Consider the following 23096-nt stretch of genomic DNA (forward strand, 5'->3'; position numbering starts at 1 on the left):
TAACTTACTTTTTTTTTTTTTGGTACTACATATCCCAGCCGACCTAGAAGAAGAATCTCTGGGATTTGCTTTAGACACACCCCGGGGTAATTCCAGTCTGTAGCAGAAGTTCATAGGGCAATAAATCTACACGGCTGAGACATAGAAGTAGCTGCTTCTTGGTGCACAGAGGGGGGATCTGTGACTAGAGAGGATCCCGAGATGTGACCTCAGCTCTTCTCTACTGGAAACCTAACTTCCTAATCGGGGCCCCCCCCCCTCTCCTACCCTAGGGCCCCATAGCATGTGTGTGGGCTGCTATGGCTTCTGTTACACCGCTGACCCTGCTAATGAACACAATACTTTCTACTTGCTGAAAGGCGTTGTCCACCTTTAAAGAAACAAAAAACACAACTGCACATATTTTTTTTTCCAGAAATATATTATTTTTTATTTCAGTTTTCCATCAGGTAGGCTGTATGGGGCCCCCAGGTAGGCTGTATGGGGCCCCCAGCAGCCCTGTTACTGGATCTACAGTACATGGAGGGGAAATCTGGGCAATTCTGTTGATCTGCTTTGTGGTGCACCAGAGATTTCCACTCCTCAATCAGATTCATTTCCCAACAACCGGAACAACCAGAGAGTTTCACTTCATGCAAATGAGTTTTTAATTCCGCAGAACGAACGAGGGATTACTCTTCCCATTCAGGGAACGCTTGCTGTTTACCCCGGGGGCATTCTGAAATCGCAGCGAGCCGGCCTTGCCAAGGATACGTATGCGAGTGGGATACGTTCAGCGTCCTGGCAGAGTTCACGCCAAGAATCAACGGCGCCCCGATTTCAGCTGGAAACGATCATTCGTGAGCAGAGGAACCTCATTGGCCAAAGATTAGCGCCGTCGGTTAACATGACAATCGCTCCGATTTACCTTCCAGTATCATTTTTGCTGACCAGACCTTTTTCTGACTTTCTTTGTTTACAAGTAAAAAAAAATCACAGCGCAGGATGAAGCGTCATGATGTCATCGCGGTGACTCTGAAGGTGAAGAAGGCTTTATAGACGATCGTTCTGCAATGAAATCTCATCACTCCCACACCTTGGGGAATTTCTCTTCACCACTGAAAGTCATAAAAACGCCCCCGACACATGTGGGCAGAGGAGGTGTGGGGTAGACTGGCAAAGAGGAGCAGGAACAGAAGCGGAGGAAAAGGTGACACGTTAATGCCCAACTACGGGTACAATATCAAAAAAAAAAGAAAAAAAAAAAATTACCCTTTACAGTGGTGCCCCCCCCCCAAAAAAAAAATACAAGGGTCAACTGGTTGTCCAGTCTAGGGGTGCAGGGATAAGAAGAAGTAATACTTTCCTCCCTCCAGTGGCGGAACTACCAGGGTCACAAAGGTCGCACTTTAGACCAGACCAGTGGTGGTTCGTCCATAGAGGGCGCTGGGGCGCCGCCCCCTCTGGCTCTCACCGCCACTGAGTCTAATAACATAGATTCATGCATTGCACGAATCTATGTTATTGTCGCCGCTGCCGCTGTTCTATTCAGATGGTTGGCGCTCATGTCCGGCCATCTGAATAACGGCTGAATAACGGCAGCTGGTTGGCCAACGGCTCTGATAGGCTTTTCCGAGTACAGCCCTCAGGTCCCGGAAGCTTATACAAGGAACGCACTAGGGATGCGCTCCTTGTATAAGACTGACAGGCGTCTCAGCCAATCAGGTTCACCGGTTCTGGTAACCCGATTGGCTGAAGCGTCATCGAGGGCCGGAGAAGACATCGCGGGACGGTGGAAGCAGGATGGCGGACCCCAAAAAGGTAAGTGCCGGGCTGAAATGGGGAGGGGGCGTTTTACAGGGCACAGTGGCAGAATTTAACAGGGCACAGTGGCGAGTACAATTGATGTGCACAGTGGTGACAACAATTGATGGGCACAGTGGTAACGTTTGATGGCATGGCACAGTGGCTGCGTTTGGCATGGCACAGTGGTGACAACAATTGATGGGCACAGTGGTGACAATTGATAGCACAGTGGCTGCGTGTAATGGCATGGCACAGTAGTGACAGTTGATTGGCACAGTGGCTGCGTTTGATGGCATGGCACAGTGGGGAAAATTGATGGCACAGTGGGGAAAATTGATGGCACAGTGGCGACAATTGATGGCATGGCACAGTGGCTGCAATTGATGGGCACAGTAGCTGCCTTTGATGGGCACAGTGGCTGCCTTTGATGGGCACAATGACTGCAATTGATGGGCACAGTAGCTGTGTACGATGGGCACTGTGAGGCTGCAATTGGTTTTAATTTTTTTGTTTGTTTGCGCCCCCCCCCAAAAAAAATTTGGAGCACCAGCCGCCACTGGACCAGGCCCAAGCATTCCGCAGTGGCCCCCCCAAGATGACAGGTAGGGGGTCCCCCCACTGCAGAATATGGTCTCAGTTCACAATGCTGCAACCCCAACTTGCTTGCAATTTCCTTTGCGACTTTTGTGATTTAACATTGCAGTCTATGGCACTCACCCACCAAAGTTGCGGAAAAGTAAAAAAGGGCCTTGGGGACCAATCAGTGGGAAGGGCCCCCCCCCCCGGGACCAATGGAAAGGACCCTGGCGGTCAGGGGTCCCCTTCATGGTTTCTTGCACAAGAGCCCGGAAGGTTCTAGTTACGCCTCTGCCTTACTCCTTGCTCCTCTAGCCACTTCAGCCCCCTGGACCATTTGGCTGGCCAAAGACCATAACATTTTTTGTGATTCGGCACTCCGTCGCTTTAACTGACAATTGCGCGGTCGTGCGACGTGGCTCCCAAACAGAATTGGCGTCCTTTTTTTCCAACAAATAGAGCTTTCTTTTGGTGGTATTTGATCACCTCTGCGGTTTTTGTTTTTTGCGCTATAAACAAAAATAGAGCGACAGTTTTAAAAAAAAAAGCAATAACCCCATTTTTTTTTTTTTTAAAGCAAATTTTTTCTCAGTTTAGGCCGATATGTATTCTACATATTTTTGGTAAAAAAAAAGTTACAGCCAATAGGACAACCAATAGAGGATAGTTTTATGGCATTTTTATTATAATTTTGTTTTTTACTAGTAATGGCGGCAATCTGAGATTTTTATCGTGACTGCGACTTTATGGCGGACACATCGGACACTTTTGACATTTTTATGGGACCATTGTCATTTATACAGCGATCAGTGCTATAAAAATGCACTGATTACTGTAAAAGTTACATTGGCAGTGAAGGGGTTAACCACTAGGTGGTGATGAAGGGGTTAAGTGTCTCCTAGAGAGTGATTCTAACTGTTAGGGGGAGGAGCTACCAGTGACACATCACTGATCCCGATCACGGGGGACAGTAGATCAGTAACATGTCACTAGGCAAAACAGGTGAAAAAAAAAATTGCCTTGATGCATGTCCCCTGGGGCAGGACCCGGGTCCCCAAACACTGTTTATGACAATAACAGGCGGCACAGTGGTGTAGTGGGTAGCACTCTCGCCTAGCAGTAAAAAGGGTCGCTGGTTCAAATCCCAACCATGACATTACCTGCCTGGAGTTTGCATGTTCTCCCTGTGCCTTCGTGGGTTTCCTCCGGGAACTCCGGTTTCCTCCTACACTCCAAAGACATGCTGGTAGGTTAATTGGCTTCTGCCTAAAATTGGCCCTAGTATATGAATGCGAGTTATGGACCTTAGATTGTAAGCTCCTTGAGGGTAGGGACCGATGTGAATGTGACCTCCAACACATTCGTTCATTATTTTTAGCGTTGAGTTCAACCCTTTGGTCCAGGGCCGATCCTAGGGTCACAGACGCCTGGGTGCAGAAATATTTCTGGCGCCCCCACATGGGCGTGGTTATCTTACTAACTCCTCCCCTTTACAAATGTTTCTATGGCTACAACTCAAACACAGAGTCCCCCCCCGCAGGTGTCCCCCATCAGAGCCCCCCCACATCAGGTGTCCCCCATCAGAGCCCCCCCACATCAGGTGTCCCCCATCAGAGCCCCCCCACAGCAGGTGTCCCCTATCAGAGCCCCCCCCACATCAGGTGTCCCCATAGATCAGTACTTGTCCAATAGATCCCTGTAGCTCGGGCGCGCTGGGAGCAGAAGCACATTACAGGGGGGGTGGGGCATACGTGGCATCTTTGGTTACTTGGAGGGTGGCACTCGGAGAGAATTTCTGGGAGTGCACGGGATGATTGGCAGCAGCTCCAACCAACCCAGCCCGACACACGCAGAGGGGGCGGGGCAGACAGAAGACTGCTTCATGCACACTGGACAGAATTAATTAGTGGAGCCTAGAACCGGAACGTGTTCCGGCTCTAGGCTCCGCTGTGGTACTCACCTCGGATTCCGGGGGACAGCGGGAGGTATGCGCTCATCAGTTGCCAGCAGAGAGAGAAAGCTGGATGGGGAACCGCAGCAACCGCTACATGCGTGCCACCTCTGGACACAGACAAGGAGGAGAGCACTTTGGAGCTTCGGCGCCCCCACCTCTGCGGGAACTGGGTGCGGAGCACCCCGTGCACCCCGCCTAGAATCGGCCCTGCTTTGGTCATTGTTGTCGTCCAAAGCTTGGCCGAAAAATGCTCCCTAGCTTTTGTTTCATTATGTGACCGAATAGAGGAGACCCAGGTTGGGGGGGGCACGTCTGAAGAGTCAACCCCGTAATTATCAGCTCGTCAGATACGGCCGTGCACCGCCGAGGAGGTGGTCCGGCTCTCTGCGCGCTGCGAACCCATTACTCACCGCTCTCAGCCATACCTGGGAAGTGAGTCAGCCTGCACCTAGGGCTAAGCTCGCGGCACCTGTCCCAGACGAGGCTGGCTATTAACAGATTACTGACTTACAGTGTTTGGGGAAGGCGCATTAAGACAGACAGCTGGGCAGGAAAAGAGCCAGCGTCCTGTTTTCATGTACACACCGAGGTACAAGGTCACCGCTGCCTTTCCCACACACCGGGAATGACACATCTGGAGGCAACGCGCCGCCCTACCTCCGACGCCGAGTTCACCTCAGCTGACAGCGATGGGCTCACTTGAAGCAGAAGAAAATTTATATTAATAGCACAAAACCAAATGTGATGCTAGCCAAATGTATTTTTTTAATTAAAAATAGGTGTACTATCACTTTAAAGGGCTATATATGAATAGGTATAAAATCAACCACAGTTAGGAAAAGGGGGACAGAAGCTCATAGTGCAGCAAATAAACACAATGTAAAATGTATTAAGATGTTGCACTGATGTGAAAGAAAGGTATATACTTGTGTTTTGGCACTGCCAAAACGTCCTCTGGCGTGCGTGATGACGTCACAAGCCTAAACTCCGCCCAACGTGTTTCCACTCTACAGTCATTGTTTTTGTTTGGATTTGGATAGGGCAGGAAAGGGTAAAAAAAATAACATCAAACTGGTGTTTTAAAAAAATAAATAAAAAAGCATGTGGCCCTCACACCATTTCTTTACGGCCCTCAGCCTCTTAAATATTAGTAAAACTAAACCCCAAAATACATGGCCACATTGGGTCAATACCACCTACGTCACTGACCATGTGGCACAACGGGCGGGGATGATTGTGACATCATTGACCTTACATGGGCAGGTTCGGTCAATGCCACCCTACTTCATTGACTTAATATGTGGTACGGGGGGTGCTTGTGACATTATTGAACTTGCATGGGCACACTAGGTCAATTCCACCGTCACTGACCCAAAATGACCATGTGACACAAGGGGCAAGGATGCAGGTGGGATTTCCCACGGCACAACTGATAAACACAAAGGGGTGGGGATGCTTGTGACATCATTGACCATACATGGACACACTAGGTCGTAACCACCTATGTCATTGACCTAATATGACCATGTGGCACAAGGGGCAAGGATGCTTGTGACATCATTGACCCTACATGGCCACATTGGGTCAATACCACCTATGTCATTGACCTAATATGATCATGTGACACTAGGGACCGGGATGATTGTGACATCATTGACCTTACATGGCCATATTGGGTCAATACCACCTATGTCATTGACCTAATATGATCATGTGACACTAGGGACCGGGATGATTGTGACATCATTGACCTTACATGGCCATATTGGGTCAATACCACCTATGTCATTGACCTAATATGATCATGTGACACTAGGGACCGCGATGATTGTGACATCATTGACCTCATATGTGCACACTAGTTCAATGCCAATGTCATTGAGTTAATATGACCATGTGGCACAAGGGACGAGGATACTTGAGACATCATTGACCTTACATGGCCAGATTGGGTCAATACCACCAACGTCATTGAGGGGGGGGGGGGTGCTTGTGACATTATTGAACTTGCATGGGCACACTAGGTCAATTCCACCGTCACTGACCCAAAATGACCATGTGGCACAAGGGGCAAGGATGCAGGTAGGATTTCCCATGGCACAACTGATGAACACAAAGGGGTGGGGATGCTTGTGACATCATTGACCATACATGGACACACTAGGTCTTAACCACCCATGTCATTGACCCAATATGACCATGTGGCACAAGGGGTGAGGATGCTTGTGACATCGCTGACCTTACATGGCCACATTGGGTCAATACCACCTATGTCATTGACCTAATATGACCATGTGGCACACAGGGCGGGGATGCTTGTGACATCACTGACCTTACATGGGCACACTAGGTCAATGACACCAAGGCCATTGACATACTATGACCATGTGACCCATTTGGTCAATGAGGTCATGTCCTGAGCCCCCCCCCTACTTTTATGTATACATGTAGCTCCCACCCACAGCTCATTGGCCTAGTAGTCACAGCCGACTTCCTGGTTCAGACCAAAACCAAGTGACAACCCTTAGTCCTTGTGCTCTATCAGGAAACCAGAAACAAGACAGAACTACAGAAATTACTGAAAACAAATGAGACGGCACTACAACCACTGCTGGGATATTCCAACGGCTCCAAAACCCGGTGCCCAGAACCTCGCACAGCACAAAAGGCTTAGAGGAAAATTTCCAACGCATTTCTGTCCAATCAGGCCTTAGCCATGACATTCACCATATAATTTAGTAGGTATGGTCCTCAGACATAGCATCCCATGCCTGGGTTGGAACCTCCGACAGTCTTTTTTTTTTCCTTTTTCCTTCACTTCCTGTCCTGTCCACACACCAGGAAGTGAGAGAAAATCTCTTCAAAAGAGCCCCCTTAGCTGCCACCATTAAAGGATATGTTGCATATTAATATGTAGATACACTTTACACTGCAGCGGAAATTGGCGTAATTCCAACTGATTACAGAACAAAAGTAACAAAATCCGGAGTAATAATACAGTTAAAATAAATAGAAATAATAAAAGGCGACAACAAAGTAAAGAGGTAAATTCCTGCACACAGATGGCCGCAGGTTGCACAAGTGTTTGTGTTTCATGTATCTCAGAGAATTTGCCTTCCTGGATTTGGATAAACTGAGATTAATTGCTCTGTAATAAACGCGGAGTGGGAGGGGGGTGGTGACGCATACTCGCAATCGTTACCTTTCTCTGTGCAAACAAACTGAGCTCCCATCGTGTCCCCGCGCTGAGAATGCAGGAAATCAGCCAACTTTCACTTCCAGATGTGACAAGATGTAGCCAAGACTTCTCCAAGAACGACCCCCACAGATAGAAGAGGTTCATCAGACATGAGGATGAATTCACAAAGCTTCCACACAAGGAGACGGGACTTTATTTTAGTCATGTGACTGTGAATTTCCAATCCCGGAAGATAGAGCGGTCACTTTTTTTGTTATAGGTTGGATGGACTGGTGTCTTTTTCAACTACAGTCATAGGCGTGCGCACAGGGTGTGCCAGGTGTGCCCAGGCACACTCTAATCACCCTGAGCAGCACAAATTCCCCCTACTGCCCTAGCTCCCATCTTTCCCCCCCCCCCCGCAGCGCTGCCAGCTTCCCTCCTCTCCTATCGGCTGTTGCGGCTGGTATGTTTTAGAAGTGGGGAAGGGGCCGGTAAATATGCAATATACCGACCCTGCTTTTTTCGGAAATTCCAAAAATTCGGAAATTCAAAGATTCAGAAACTCAAAGATTCGGACATTCAAAGATTCGGACATTCAGTAAGAATAGGGAAATTCTAAAATGTTAGAATTCTGAATTTCCGATTTTTGAATTTCCGAATTTCGAATTTCACATTTCCGAAAAATTCAAAATTTCGGAAATTTGGAATTCGAAAATGCGAAAATTCGTAAATGAAAACATTCGTAAAAAAAAGAATTCAGAACTAAAATATTTGGCAAAATAAAGCCTCATACACACGATTGGACTTCCAACTTACTTAAAATTGTGTGTGCCTGTAATAATCGCAAAGAAGGAAAGAAAGAAAGAAAGAAGGAAAGAAAGAAAGAAAGAAAGAAAGAAAGAAAGAAAGAAAGAAGGAAAGAAGGAAAGAAAGAAAGAAAGAAAGAAAGAAAGAAAGAAAGAAAGAAAGAAAGAAAGAAAGAAAGAAAGAAAGAAAGAAAGAAAGAAGAGGAAGGAAGGAAAGAAGGAAAGAAGGAAGGAAAGAAGGAAGGAAAGGAGGAAGGAAGGAAAGAAGGAAAGGAAAGGAAAGGAGGAAAGAAAGAAGTAAGAAAAGAAAGAAGTAAGAAAAGAAAGAAGGAAAGAAAGAAGTAAAGAAAGAAGGAAAGAAAGGAGGAAGGAAAGAAAGGAGGAAGGAAAGAAAGAAAGAAAGGAGGAAAGAAAGAAAGAAAGGAGGAAGGAAAGGAGGAAGGAAAGGAAAGGAAAGGAGGAAGGAAAGAAGGAAAGAAAGAAGGAAAGAAAGAAAAAAGAAAGAAAGAAAGAAAGAAAGAAAGAAAGAAAGAAAGAAAGAAAGAAAGAAAGAAAGAAAGAAGAAAGAAAGAAGAAAGAAAGAAGAAACTTAAAGCAGAACTTCAGTAATTTTTTCAACTTTCCATCTATTAAATCTTCTGCCCATGTTGTTGTTTTAACTTTTGGATAACAAAACATTTATTTTCTGTTACTTTTGCGTATCGCGGCTCAGGCGCTGCGATTGGCCGGAGCCGTGACGACGTCACTCTCGTGCATGGGCGCAGGAGCTGCCAGTCACAGCATGGCCTCCTTTAGAAATGGCACGATTGCACCTGCGCTGTTGTCTTTTTTTTTTTTACCAGTAATGGCGGCAATCAGCGATTTTTATCGTGACTGCGACATTATGGCGGACACATCGGACACTATTTCGTGACCAGTCATTTTTACAGCGATCAGTGCTATAAAAATGCACTGATAACTGTGAAAATGACACTGGCAGCGAAGGGGGTTAACCTGTAGGGGGCGCTGAAGGGGTTAAGTGTGACCCAAGGGAGTGATTCTTACTGTAGGGGGGCGTGGCTTGGCGTGTGACGTCACCGATTGTCGTTCCCTATGACAGGGAACAGACGATCAGTGACAGTCTGACCCAGAAAGCACAGGGAGATGTTGCGTTTACTCTTCCCGTTCTTTAGCTCTGTCATCTGATCGTTGGACACCAGCGGCGATCGGTTCCGCGGGCGCGGACACGGAGTACCCATCCGGGTCACGAGCGCACCACCGTCGGCGTGCGACCCACGGCTGCGCATATGAAAGGGGACTTACATGTACGCCAATATGCGCAGCCGCGCCATTCTGTCAACGTACATCGGCGTGTCCAGCGGTCGGAAAATAAAAAAAAGAACCTTTACAACCCCCAAGATAAAAATCCTTCTGTGTGCAGCAGCCCCCCTAATACTTACCTGAGGTCCATCTAGTTCCAGCGATGTCCATGAAAGTCTCAGCCGTCCGAGAATCTCCTTCCCGATTTGCTGAGACACAGTAGTGGCGCCATTGGCTCCCACTGCTGCCAATCAAAGTTAGCTAGCCAATTAGGGGAGTGAGTGGGCGGGGCTCCGAGTCTGAATGGACACAGGGAGCAGTGACTCGGCTCGGGTGCCCCCATAGCAACCTGCTTGCAGCGGGGGCACTGAACAGAAGGGAGGGGCCAGGATCACAGAAGAGGGACCCGAGAGGAGGAGGATTGGGGCTGCTCTGTGCAAATCCAAGTACAACATGTTTGTTCTTTTTATAGGGAGAAAAAAAAAACCGAGCCTTTACAATCACTTTAAAGTTTCACAGCTGTTGTTAGTTACCAGTTATTCCGGAGCGTCACAACATATCAGTTTTGCAATTTTATCTTTCACGGTGTAAATAAGAGTTACAACATGGAAAAGTCAATCTTGGACTCGGTATAGTAACGCGTTTCGGTTATGGTGGAATCTGAATTCCCTAGCTGGCGATTTCTCTGCACACACTTCAAGTAGAATTTTTAGCCAAGAGTCGCGGTCTCCTGGCAACCTGTAGGAAGCACTTTAATTTCCCTGTTTACTCGCCATTCTTCCCCTTTGTGTTCACTGACAGGTTAAACGCTGGCCTCTCGCTTCTTTCCAACTCATCATCCTTCTACGCCGAGGCCGAATGACGGCACACAGAGCCAACGGTGACCAAGTCAGCCATTCTCCACCAGGCTTCATGCATCTTTAGGGTTCCTCCAGAGGATGTTAGGGGTTCCTTTTGAATGGTGGTTGATCAACCTCTCATTTGGTGATGCCGGCATCGTTTTGGGGTCAATGGTACTTGGCAGAATCGGTGGCATGGCACCATCTTTAGCTCTCTGTATGGCGGCATTCTGACCTTTACTGTAATGGAGGCATTCTCAAGCATGGCACAGTGAAACTTTCCAGAGGTTATTAGGGGTTCCTGGGTTGGTTGATTGTCCTCCCATCTAATGATACCTCCATAATTCTGGCACCAACACTACTTGGCAGAGACAATGGCGAGGCACCACTCTCTGTATGGCGGCATTCTGACCTTTACTATAAAGGGAGGCATTCTCAAGCATGGCTCAGTGAAACTTTCCAGAGGTTATTAGGGGTTCCTGGGGTGGTTGATTGTCCTCCTATCCTATCTGATGATGCCTGCATACTACTTAGCAGAGACAATGGCGATGCACCACTCTCTGTATGGTGGCATTTTGACCTTTACTATAAGGGAGGCCAACACTACTTGGCAGAAACATAGAATATCTAACCTGTCCGTCTGACCCTCCCACGCGGAGAAAGTCTCTTGAACCTTCATCTCCTGTCTATGGATACCTAAAAACTTCTCACGGCCTCGTTATTCCCCAACTCTAACAGCTTGTCCTCTCGCCTGATGATTTTTTTCCAGCACCACTAATGGATGAGTTTTTCTAGAAGTGATAATTATTTTACACGGGGGGGGGGGGGGGGGGGGGGGGGAGGGGGGGTCACAGCTAAATGCAGACATCTGCAGCGTGAAGTGTACTCCAGATAATGGGGCGCGCGATCTCTAGCAGGAGGTGTGAAGCGCACTCTTCACACCCCAACACATAGAACCCTGCGCTATGGTCTGATGCTTTGAAGTCCTGATCTAATGATACAAAGAGGTGAGGAAAGTCTCACAGGGCAATTTACCAACATGGCATTCAGATGCAAATGTGCCTAGAAGTGTGCTTCACCAATCTGGGCCTCATGTTTTCCAAAAGTGGCAAGTGTCTATGTATACATATATTGAGGTCATGGTATAGTACAGTGTTTCTCAACCTTTTTCCAGTCGGGGCACCCTTAAAAAGTATTTTCAGTCTTGAGGCACCCCAGTCCAAGTCTTGGTTCACATTACGGTGTGTCGCAGAACACACGCAAAATCGTGCCAATTTCTGACACATAGACAAATGCTCTGCTCTTTAGGGGTACTATTAATTCTTAATTCTTAATGGTACCCCACACATTGGAAAACGTGGGGTGCTTTTGCTGCAGTGCAGCTACACAGATGTGGACCAAGAGCTTGTTCACATGTCATAGGGGCGGTAAAACCACATGGTTGAGCTGTTTTTACCACCCCCAACTTCTCCACCTTTAGCTGCAGAGGCAGCAGCTGAGGGTGTTCACATGCTGTGGCTGCAACTGGAGGTTTACAGAGGGTGAATGGGGGTGCACTGCAACTACCCCGCAACTGTGTGCATTGCACGGTTGCGGTGTAGTGATGCTGCATTTATGGGCTTAAAACAGGTGGTAAAGAGGCAACAGAATGCCTCTTTACCGCATGTCAAATGCCTCTGAAAAGTGATCTGTGCATGGATTGCTTTACAGGAATGGGGGGGGGGGCAGGATTAAAAGTAACATACACACATACATACAGACACATGCTTACACACGCATACGCACATACATACACACACATGCACACACACACTCACATGTGAAGACACAGACACATGTATAAAGCCATTTTAAAATGAATCTAGCTTCTAGCTCAGTACCTTTCCAGATTCCTCATTCAGCCGGGTACTGCACTCTAGGGGGAAGCAGAGAGCACAGCACACTCCTCTGCACTTTACTTTCACTTTTGAAGCCGACAGAGCTTCTCACAGTTCGGCAGGGGAGCAGGCTCATCTGACAGCCTTCTCTCCACTGACCCCGCGGCACACCTGAGAACCTCTGACGGCACACCAGTGTGCCGCGGCACACTGGTTGAGAAAGGCTGGTATAGTAAAGCCCTAGTGCCCTTGGTGGAAAGTTCCCTTTCCTATTGGTGGACCTGTCAACAGGTAGATTTCCAAAACAAATTATATATATATATATATATCTATATATATATCTATATCTATATCTATATCTATATATATATCTATATCTATATCTATATCTATATATATATCTATATCTATATATATATATATATATATATATATATACATACACACACACACACACACACAGACACGTGTCATTCTTGTACTATAATTTTTCCTTTCCCTTCTCATATTTATATAGTTGCCTCTTCTGTTTATGGTTGATTCATACATCCCCTGATGAAGCCTAAAGGCGAAACATGTCGGGATAACGTATGAGCACTTAACCTACCACTAAATCTTTAAATTCAACCATCACTCGGAAACCACTCTATTGTGAACGACCGATATTGTGTTATTGCTCTATTTTTTTTTTTACCAACCTTGTATAATTAAAAATACCGTATATACTCGAGTATAAGCCGAGTTTTTCAGCACATTTTTGTGTGTGCTGAAAATGCCCCCCTCGGCTTATACTCGAGTCACCTTTTTGTGCCTGATCTCCCAGATTTGGGGACCCAGTAATTGCCAGCCGTAGGTCCCCTTGACCCCTCGAACTTGGCACACATGTAGCCCCACTCTTCCTCTACAAGTGTGCAAAGCTTGTTGTCCGGGGGACCTACGACCGGGGACCATCGATTTTTCAAAGCCAGGCACCCCTTCTATAGACTCCCATGTTAAATGGTAATTTATCTGGTGAATTTGGGGACCCAGGACCGGCCGGGTTGTAGGTCCCTTGGATTTGAAACTTGGCACACATGTAGCTCCATTTCTCCTCTAAAAGTGTGCAAAGTTTGTTGTCCGGAAGACCTATGGCCAGGGAGCACTGATTTTTCAAAGTCGGGCACCCCTTCCATAGACTCTCATGTTAAACGTCAGTCTAGTCATGGACACAGTGAGGCAAAGCGAGACACAGTGAGGCATGCACATGGACACAGTGAGGCATGCACATGGACACACATGTAGCCCCATTTATCCCCTAAAAAGTGTGAAAAGTTTGTTGTCTGGGAGACCTACGGCCGGGGAGCACCCATTTTTCAAAGCCGGGCACCCCTTCCATAGACTCCCATGTTAAATGGTAATTTCTCTGGTGAATTTGGAGACCTGGTACCGGCCGGTTGTAGGTCCCCTGGACCAGGAACTTGGCACACATGTGGCCCCACTCTTCCTCTACAAGTGTGCAAAGTTTGTTGTCTGGGGGACCTACGGCTGGGGAGCACTGATTTTTCAAATCTGGACACCCCTTCCATAGACTCTCATGTTAAACGTCAGTCTAGTCATGGGCACAGTGAGGCATGGGCACAGTGAGGCATGGGCACAGTGAGGCACAGTGAGGCAAAGCGAGACACAGTGAGGCATGCACATGGACACACATGTAGCCCCATTTATCCTCTAAAAGTGTGAAAAGTTTGTTGTCCAGAGGACCTACGGCCAGGGAGCACCGTTTTTTCAAAGTCGGGCACCCCTTCCATAGATTCCCATGTTAAACGGTCATTTCTCCGGTGAATTTGGGGACCCGGACGGTACCAGCCGGTCGTAGGTCCCCTGGACCCGGAACTTGGCACACATGTGGCTCCACTCTTCCTCTACAAGTGTGCAAAGTTTGTTGTCTGGGGGACCTACGGCTGGGGAGCACCGATTTTTCAAAGTCGGGCAACCCTTCTAAAGACTCCCATGTTAAACGTCAGTCTAGTCATGGACACAGTGAGGCATGGGCATTGACACAGTAAGGCATGGGCACAGTGAGGCATGGGCACAGTGAGACACAGTGAGGCATGCACATGGACACAGTGAGGCAAAGTGAGACACAGTGAGGCATGCAGATGCAGGGGCGGACTGACCATTGAGTTGTCAGTCCACCCCTGTGCAGATGGACACCCTAGGCTTATACTGGAGTTAATAAGTTTTCCCATTTTTTTGTGGTAAAATTAGGTGCCTCGGCTTATATTCGGGTCGGCTTATACTCGAGTATATACGGTAAATCTTTTTGTATTTTTTATTCCAAGCGTATTTGAGTCTTCCATTGTTATGGTATTACATGATTAAGCACCGCCATAGTCGCGTCTATTTTTCCTTGTTTTTCTCATGTATAAACAATGCCACCAAAAAAAACCATCTCCTACAGCCGAGGCTTCACAACATCTCAATCTCTTTGTTTTCCAGGTGTCCAAGGCTGAAACACGGACTCTACGACCTATGACCAGTCACAGCGCAGATAATCAAGCCTTTGTTTTGGAGGGTCAGACGGATCCTGAATGCCTCGGATGTGAAAGGAATCGAGCAAGAAAAAAAAAACTTTTCAGTATTAGGAATGGATTACCCAACAAGAAATGTGGGCAGAGATCGGCGGTCCCAATAAAAATGGCAGCAAGGATTCTTTTCTAATTCTTTCTGGACTGGCAGCACAGTGGAGACAACATTCGTCCCATCACCAAAATCTCCATCAACCAATCAGAAGGCTTTATGGATTAAGGTTATATCTGCACTCTTCTCATTGACCTGAATTTGGATCTAAAAATGTTTCCACCACCAAAGACGAAGAGAAGTAAAGCAACGCCTTCATAAAGCGTGCCAAGATTTTGCGTCAGTGTATTAAAGTGCGGTTCTAGAATATTGAAGTATCTACATTGAGCCAAATAAATACATTACAAGCAATAAAATTTGTATTTCATGTGATAAAAATAGGAAATTACTCATGGAGCGTATATATAAAAAACAGAAACTCGTAGCTTAGGTGTTTGCCGAGCCAAAACTTCTGTTTTATTTTTGGATAGTATAGGGACAGACGTCTTTAAGGCAGGACAAAAGGGGAAGCTGCCCTGGGCACGGTCATTGTTGTGGGGCCCAAAGCAGCTGCCTCATACTTGCCAACTATCCCAGTTTAAATTCCCTTGAAGTTTTAGTCCTGTGCGGTGTCCTGATATCTCAGTGTGAAGTGCTGCTGCTAATGCTGCCCAGCTCTGCCCTATTGTTGTGTACAGAGGAATCACCTGCAGACCCTGGGCCAGATTCTCAAACGAGATACGACGGCGTATCTCCAGATACGCCGGCGTATCTCCGAGTTGCGCGGTCGGTCGTATCTATGCGCCCGATTCTTGGAATCGGGTACGCATAGATTTCCCGTAGATCCGACTGGCGTGTAACTGTGTTACACCGTCGTATCGTAACTGCATATTTACGCTGGCCGCTAGGTGGCGGTTCCGTCGAATTCCGCGTCGAGTATGCAAATTAGCTAGATACGCGAATTTGCGAACGTACGCCCGGCCGACGCAGTACAGTTACACCATTTACCTTAGGCTTTTCCCGGCGTATAGTTACCCCTGCTATATGGTGGCGTAAGTGCGGCATACCAATGTTAAGTATGGCCGTCGTTCCCGCGACGAAATTTGAAAATTTGACGTCGTTTGCGTAACTCGTCCGTGAATGGGGCTGGACGTCATTTACGCTCACGTCGAAACCAATGATGTCCTTGCGGCGTACTTTGGAACAATGCACACTGGGAGATTTCCACGGACGACGCATGCGCTGTTCGTGAAAAACGTCAATCACACAACATTTACATAAAACACGCCCCCCTGATCCAAATTTGAATTAGGCGGGCTTACGCCGGCTGTTTTACGCTACGCCGCCGCAACTTACGGAGCAAGTGCTTTGAGAATACAGCACTTGCCCGTCTAAGTTGCGGAGGCGTAACGTAAATCAGATACGTTACGCCGACGCAAAGATACGCGATCGTACGTGAATCTGGCCCCCCATGTAAATTACCGTCATTCATATGTAAATAAAGACGACATTCATATGTATGTCATGCCCCTCTGCAGTGAAGAGATGATGCACTGTAACCTCTAGCAACCAATCAGTGAGCAGTATTACTGTACAGTAATCTAGCAACCAATCAAAAAGCAGATCATGTGCTGTAACCTCTAGCAACTAATCAGTGAGCCGTAATGATATGCTGTAACCTCTATGATGAGTACCAGGAAAGTAAATCATTTTCCGGGTAGAATATTTGTGCTAGGAAGGGTAATTTTTTTTTTGGGAAATCAATGGGAGCGCCACTTGCGGCCAGCGTAAATATGCGCCCACGATACACCGGCGTAGGAAAGTTACGTCGGTCACATTAAGCCTATTTTCAGGCGTATCTCAGTTTATGGGCACGGCGCACAGATACGACGGCGCACACTTACACTTACGCGGCGTATCTCGAGATACGTCGGCGTAAGTGCTTTGCGAATCCGGGCCTCTAGCTTCTGCACAAACCAATCAATAAAACGGTTATTGCGATTTTTTTTATCAAAAATAGGTAGAAGAATACGTATCGGCCTAAATTGAGGATTTTTTTTTTTTTTTTTTATATATATATATATATATATATATATATATATTTTTGAGGGATATTTATTATAGCAAAAAGTAAAAAATATTGCTTTTTTTTTTTTTCAAAATTTTCGCTCTATTTTTGTTTATAACGCAAAAAATTTAGGGCCAGATTCACGTCCGATCGCGTATCTTTGTGTGGGCGTAACGTATCTGATTTACGTTACGCCTCCGCAACTTAGATAGGCAAGTGCTTTGAATTCTAAGCACTTGCCTGTCTAAGTTGCGGAGGCGTAACGTAAATCAGATACGTTACGCCCACACAAAGATACGCCGTAAGTTGCGGCAGCGTAGCGTAAATCGGCCGGCGTAAGCCCGCCTAATTCAAATTTGGAATAGGGGGGCGTGTTTTATGTAAATGTTGTGTGACCCGACGTGATTGATGTTTTTCCCGAACGGCACATGCGCCGTCCGTGGAATTTCCCAGTGTGCATTGCTCCAAAGTACGCCGCAAGGACGTCATTGGTTTCGACGTGAACGTAAATGACGTCCAGCCCCATTCACGGACGACTTACGCAAACGACGTAACTTTTTCAAATTTCGACGGGGGAACGATCGCCATACTTAACATTGTTACGCCGCACTTACGCTACCGTATAGCAGGGGTAACTATACGCCGGGAAAAGCCTAACGTAAACGGCGTAACTTTACTGCGTCGGCCGGGCGTACATTCGGGAATTCACGTATCTAGCTAATTTGCATATTTGACGCGGAATTCGACGGAAGCGCCACCTAGCGGCCAGCGTAAATATGCAGTTTCGATCCGACGGCGTAAGAGACTTACGCCTGTCGGATCTAACAGATATCTATGCGTAACTGATTCTGAGAATCAGGTGCATAGATACTACGGCGCACCGCAGAGATACGACGGCGTATCTGGAGATACGCCGTCGTATCTCGACTGAGATACCCTTAAACGGCAGAGGTGATCAAATAGCACCAAAAGAAAGCTCTATTTGTGAAAAAAAAAAAAAAAAGGATGTCAATTTTGTTTGGGAGCCACGCCGCACGACCGCGCAATTTTCAGTTAAAGCGACGCAGCGCCGAATCGCAAAAAGTGGCCCCGGTCATTGGGCAGCCAGACGGTCCGGGGCTGAAGTGGTTAATGCGTCGTTGCTCCTGTAATAGTCCCTGCATGGAAAGTGTTATCGAAGGAGGGTTGAAATATACGTGCGTATAAAAGGTGGTGGGGGGGGGGGCGAGTGTGTGACGGAACATTCCTTGCGGTAACGTCGCGGCTCCGCGCAGCATTTTCAGTATGTTGTTCTTGGAAGCGGCTGCCCCAATATGCAGAATTTTACAAGGATCCTAAAAATGCTTTAAGCACCCAAACAGGTCAGTGTTGTCTCAGGTTCTGCTTTCTCCCATAATATTTGTATTATGCATATTTGGGGGGGGCTGGAATGGATTCTCCACACCACCGTCTCCTACCTGGGCATCACTTCATAAAACTCAAGGCGGCCTCATCTGGAGACCCCCCGAAGGGACTTGAATGGCCCTTGTTCATAATTGGGGGCTTATTCAACGGGGAAGGGGGTGGTCTGCAATGTGCTAGAACTAGGGCCGGGAAAAAGAGAGAGGGGGAGGGGGGCATGAGGGACGGCTGCCCTGGGCACTGTGGTATCATGTGGAGTGGGGGGGGGGGGGATTTGTGTAGAAAGGGGGAATTTGAGGGGTGGCATGGGGCAAGTATTGTTCTAAGGGAGGGGAAAATTGAGGGAGGTATGCTAAGAGTGGCGATTAAGGGGGATTTGTGTAGAAAGGGAGAATTTGAGGGGCGGCATGGGGCAAGTATTGTTCCAAGGGGGAAAATTGAGGGAGGTGTGCTAAGAGTGGCGATTAAGGGGGATTTGTGTTGGGATGAGGAAAGAAGATTTATGCTAGGGGGGGGGGATTAAGGGGGGTATTTGTGCTGGGGGGATGTGTACTAGGGGTAGTCAGGAGGGACGGCTGCCCTGGGCGCTGTGGCATCATGTGGGGTGGGGAGGAGATTGGGTGGGAGGGGATTTCTGTAGGAAGGGGGAATTTGAGGGGGTGGCAGGGGGTAAGTATTGTTCTAAGGGAGGGGAAAATTGAGGGAGGTGTGCTAAGAGTGGCGATTAAGGGGGATTTGTGTTGGGATGAGGAAAGAAGATTTATGCTAGGAGGGGGGGATTAAGGGGGGTATTTGTGCTGGGGGGGGGGGGGGGGTGTACTACACAGCACGGTTGCGACAAGGGGTAGTCAGGAGGGACGACTGCCCTGGGCACTGTGGCATCATGTGGGGTGGGGAGGAAATTGGGTGGAAGGGGATTTCTGTAGGAAGGGGGAATTTAAGGGGTGGCAGGGGGCAAGTCTTGTTCTAAGGGGGGGGGAACATTGAGGGAGGTGTGCCAAGAGTAGCGATTAAGGGGGATTTGTGTTGGGATGAGGAAAGGAGATTTATGCTAAGAGGGGGGGGGGGTATTTGTGCTGGGGGGATGTGTACTAGGGGTAGTCAGGAGGGACGGCTGCCCTGGGCGCTGTGGCATCATGTGGGGTGGGGAGGAGATTGGGTGGGAGGCGATTTCTGTAGGAAGGGGGAATTTGAGGGGGTGGCAGGGGGCAAGTCTTGTTCTAAGGGGGGGGGACATTGAGGGAGGTGTGCTAAGAGTGGCGATTAAGGGGGATATGTGTTGGGATGAGGAAAGAAGATTTATGCTGGGGGGGGGGAATTAAGGGGGGTATTTGTGCTGGGGGGATGTGTACTACAAAGCACGGTCGTGACAAGGGGTAGTCAGGAGGGACGGCTGCCCTGGGCACTGTGGCATCATGTGGGGTGGGGAGGAGATTGTGTGGGAGGGGATTTCTGTAGGAAGGGGGAATTTAAGGGGTGGCAGGGGGCAAGTATTGTTCTAAGGGGGGGGGGGAACATTGAGGGAGGTGTGCTAAGAGTGGCGATTAAGGGGGATTTGTGTTGGGATGAGGAAAGGAGATTTATGCTAAGAGGGGGGGGGGATTTGTGCTAGGGGGATGTGTACTACAAAGCACGGTCGTGACAAGGGGTAGTCAGGAGGGACGGCTGCCCTGGGCACTGTGGCATCATGTGGGGTGGGGAGGAGATTGTGTGGGAGGGGATTTCTGTAGGAAGGGGGAATTTAAGGGGTGGCAGGGGGCAAGTATTGTTCTAAGGGGGGGGGGGGACATTGAGGGAGGTGTGCCAAGAGTCGCGATTAAGGGCGATTTGTGTTAGGAGTCGGGATGAGGAAAGAAGATTTATGCCAAGAGGGGGGATTGAGGGGGAATTTTTTCTGGGGGGGGGGGGGGGGATGTGTACTACGAAGCACAGTCGGGACAAGGGGTAGTCAGGAGGGGCAGCTGCCCTTGGGTATATCACACAGCAACCAATCACAACTCACTAATGCCACCCTGATCATTGATAAATGATTACCGATTGGTTGTTAAAGGTTTCTGCACCATGCAATCTTGACCGCCTCTAAAGCCAATGAATATGGAGGAAGACTGACTTTTGCAGGAAAGTCAAGATTTGCATATAAGATAATTTGCATATTCTGCTGAATCTGCTTAACCAATGTTCTGTGGAAGTGGGAGGCAATATTTAAAAAGTCAGCGGAAATTCCCTCATAAGGCCCATTCACATGCCGCCCAACTTTCTGAGATAAAGAGATACACCTATTAGTAAAAGTATGTAGGTATAGGACACACACCCTTAAAAGGAGACTTAACCCATCCCTAACCCTTGCCCAACCCTAACCCCTAACCATAACCCATCCCTAACCCTCACCAAACCCTAACCATAAACCAACCCAAACCCTAACCTAAATCCTAAGCCCTAACCCTCACCCCTAACCATAAACCCAAACCCTAATTCTGAACCGTAAACCGACTCCAAACCAAACCCATCCCTAGCCCCAAACCCTCACCCCTAGCCAGTGGCGGCTGGTGCTCAAAATTTTTGGGGGGGCGCAAAGGAAAAAAAAAATTGCAGTCTCACTGTGCCCAAACGCAGCCACTGTTACATGCCATCAAACGCAGCCACTGTGCCATCAATTCGCACCACTGTTACATGCCATTAAACGCAGTCACTGTGCCATGCCATCAAATGCAGTCACTGTGCCATCAATTTGCACCACTGTGCCATGCCATTAAACGCAGTCACTGTGCCATCCATTGTCACCACTGTGCCATGCCATTAAACGCAGCCACTGTGCCATCCATTGTCACCACTGTGCCATGCCATTAAACACAGCCACTGTGCCATCCATTGTCACCACTGTGCCATTCATTGTCACCACTGTGCCATGCCATTAAACGCAGCCACTGTGCCATACATTGTCACCACTGTGCCATGCCATTAAACGCAGCCACTGTGCCATACATTGTCACCACTGTGCCATGCCATTAAACGCAGCCACTGTGCCATCCATTGTCACAACTGTGCCATACATTGTCACCACTGTGCCATTCCATTAAACGCAGCCACTGTGCCCTTTAATGGTCGCCGCTGTGCCAATTGTCCCCACTGTGCCCTGTAAATTGCTTTCTCCCCCCCCCCCCGCCCGGCACTTACCTTTACTGGAGTCAGGCATCCACGTCCCACGATGTCTTCTCCCGCCCTCGATGACTGACAGGCGTCTCAGCCAATCAGGTTACAGGTAGCCAGAACCGGCCAACCTGATTGGCTGAGACGCCTGTCATCTTATTCAAGGGGCGTACAGTCTGTGCGCTCCAAGAATAAGCTTCCGGGACCCGAGGGCTGTATTGGGAAAGCCTATCAGAGCTGTTGGCTTTGATAGACATTTCCGTACAGCCAACCAGCTGGCGTTATTCAGATGGCCGGACATTGAGCGCCGACCATCTGAATAACAGCGGCAGCGGCGAAAATAACATAGATTCGTGCAATGCATGAATCTATGTTATTTCACTCAGTGGCGGTGAGAGCCAGAGGGGGCGGCGCTCCAGCGCCCTCTATGGACGAACCGCCACTGCCCCTAACCCTCGCCCAACTCCAACTATAAACCCTAGCCCAAACCTAAACCTAAACCCCAAGTATAAACCAACCCTAACCTCAACTCCAAACCCTAAACCCCAACCCAAACCCTAAACCCCAACCATAAACCCTAACCCAAACCTCAATCCTAAACCCAAACCCTAAACCCCAACCATAAACCCAAACTCTAACCCAAACATAAATCCTAAACCCAAACCCTAACCATAAACTCTAACCATAAACCCAAACCCCAAACCCAAATCCTAAACCCTAACCATAAACCCAAACCTAAATCCCAAACCCAAACCTTTAGCCCCAACCATAAACCCAAACCTAAATCCCAAACCCAAACCTTTAGCCCCAACCATAAACCCAAACCCTAACCCAAACCTAAATCCTAAACCCAAACCTTTAACCCTAACCATAAACTCTAACCATAAACCCTAACCATGAACCCAAACCACAACCCAAACCTAAATCCCTAACCCCAAACCATAAACCCAAACCCTAACCCAAGCCCTCACTCAACCCTAAACCCCAACTGTAAACCAAGCTAAACCCCTACCCCAAAGACATTTTTAATGCTGGCTTGCGACAAACTCTGAGGAGGCGCAGGCTCAACTGCCTGGTTTTATCACTCCTCAACCTCACATGTGAACGGGCCCAAATGCAGTTCTACGGGGCCACCCCGAAACTATGTTCAATGCACACGATTGTGGCACGGTAGTTCGGCAATTATAGGGATAGATCAGGAGGTGAGGGGGCAACATATTGCCGTCAAACACCACACCCCTGAAAAACAATCGAAGCACAGATTGCTTTTCAGAGGAGCGGCATTTGTGAACAAGCCCTTAGGCAGTGGTCACTGGAACATGGCCCCCAGAGGTAGATCTCCCCTTACCTCCCGTTTTGGTGACAACCCCAATGAGTCCCATACAATGGGAACGTACTGTCCGGGGGATGATACAGAACATGGATATCTGGAGGTGTGGAGCCCATCGCCTTATCTCACCCCCTAGGAAGAGATCGCCCGATTATCTGACTACTGAGGGGAAATATGTCAGTAATTTTCATGTCATCACAGCCCATTCCACATCACATAGCCGGCATTGTTTAAT

The 23096-nt window shown here is 48.0% G+C and overlaps 1 long non-coding RNA gene across 1 annotated transcript; it reads left to right on the plus strand.

Moving 5' to 3' along the window:
* The first annotated feature begins 496 nt into the window (after window positions 1-496).
* On the plus strand, window positions 497-15287 carry LOC120919048. The gene is made up of 2 exons (XR_005744508.1): window positions 497-1189; window positions 14796-15287. It is a non-coding gene; the product is annotated as an uncharacterized LOC120919048 (long non-coding RNA).
* The last annotated feature ends 7809 nt before the right edge of the window (window positions 15288-23096 follow it).

Source organism: Rana temporaria, chromosome 12 (genome assembly GCF_905171775.1).
Source record: "Rana temporaria chromosome 12, aRanTem1.1, whole genome shotgun sequence".
NCBI lineage: Eukaryota > Metazoa > Chordata > Amphibia > Anura > Ranidae > Rana > Rana temporaria.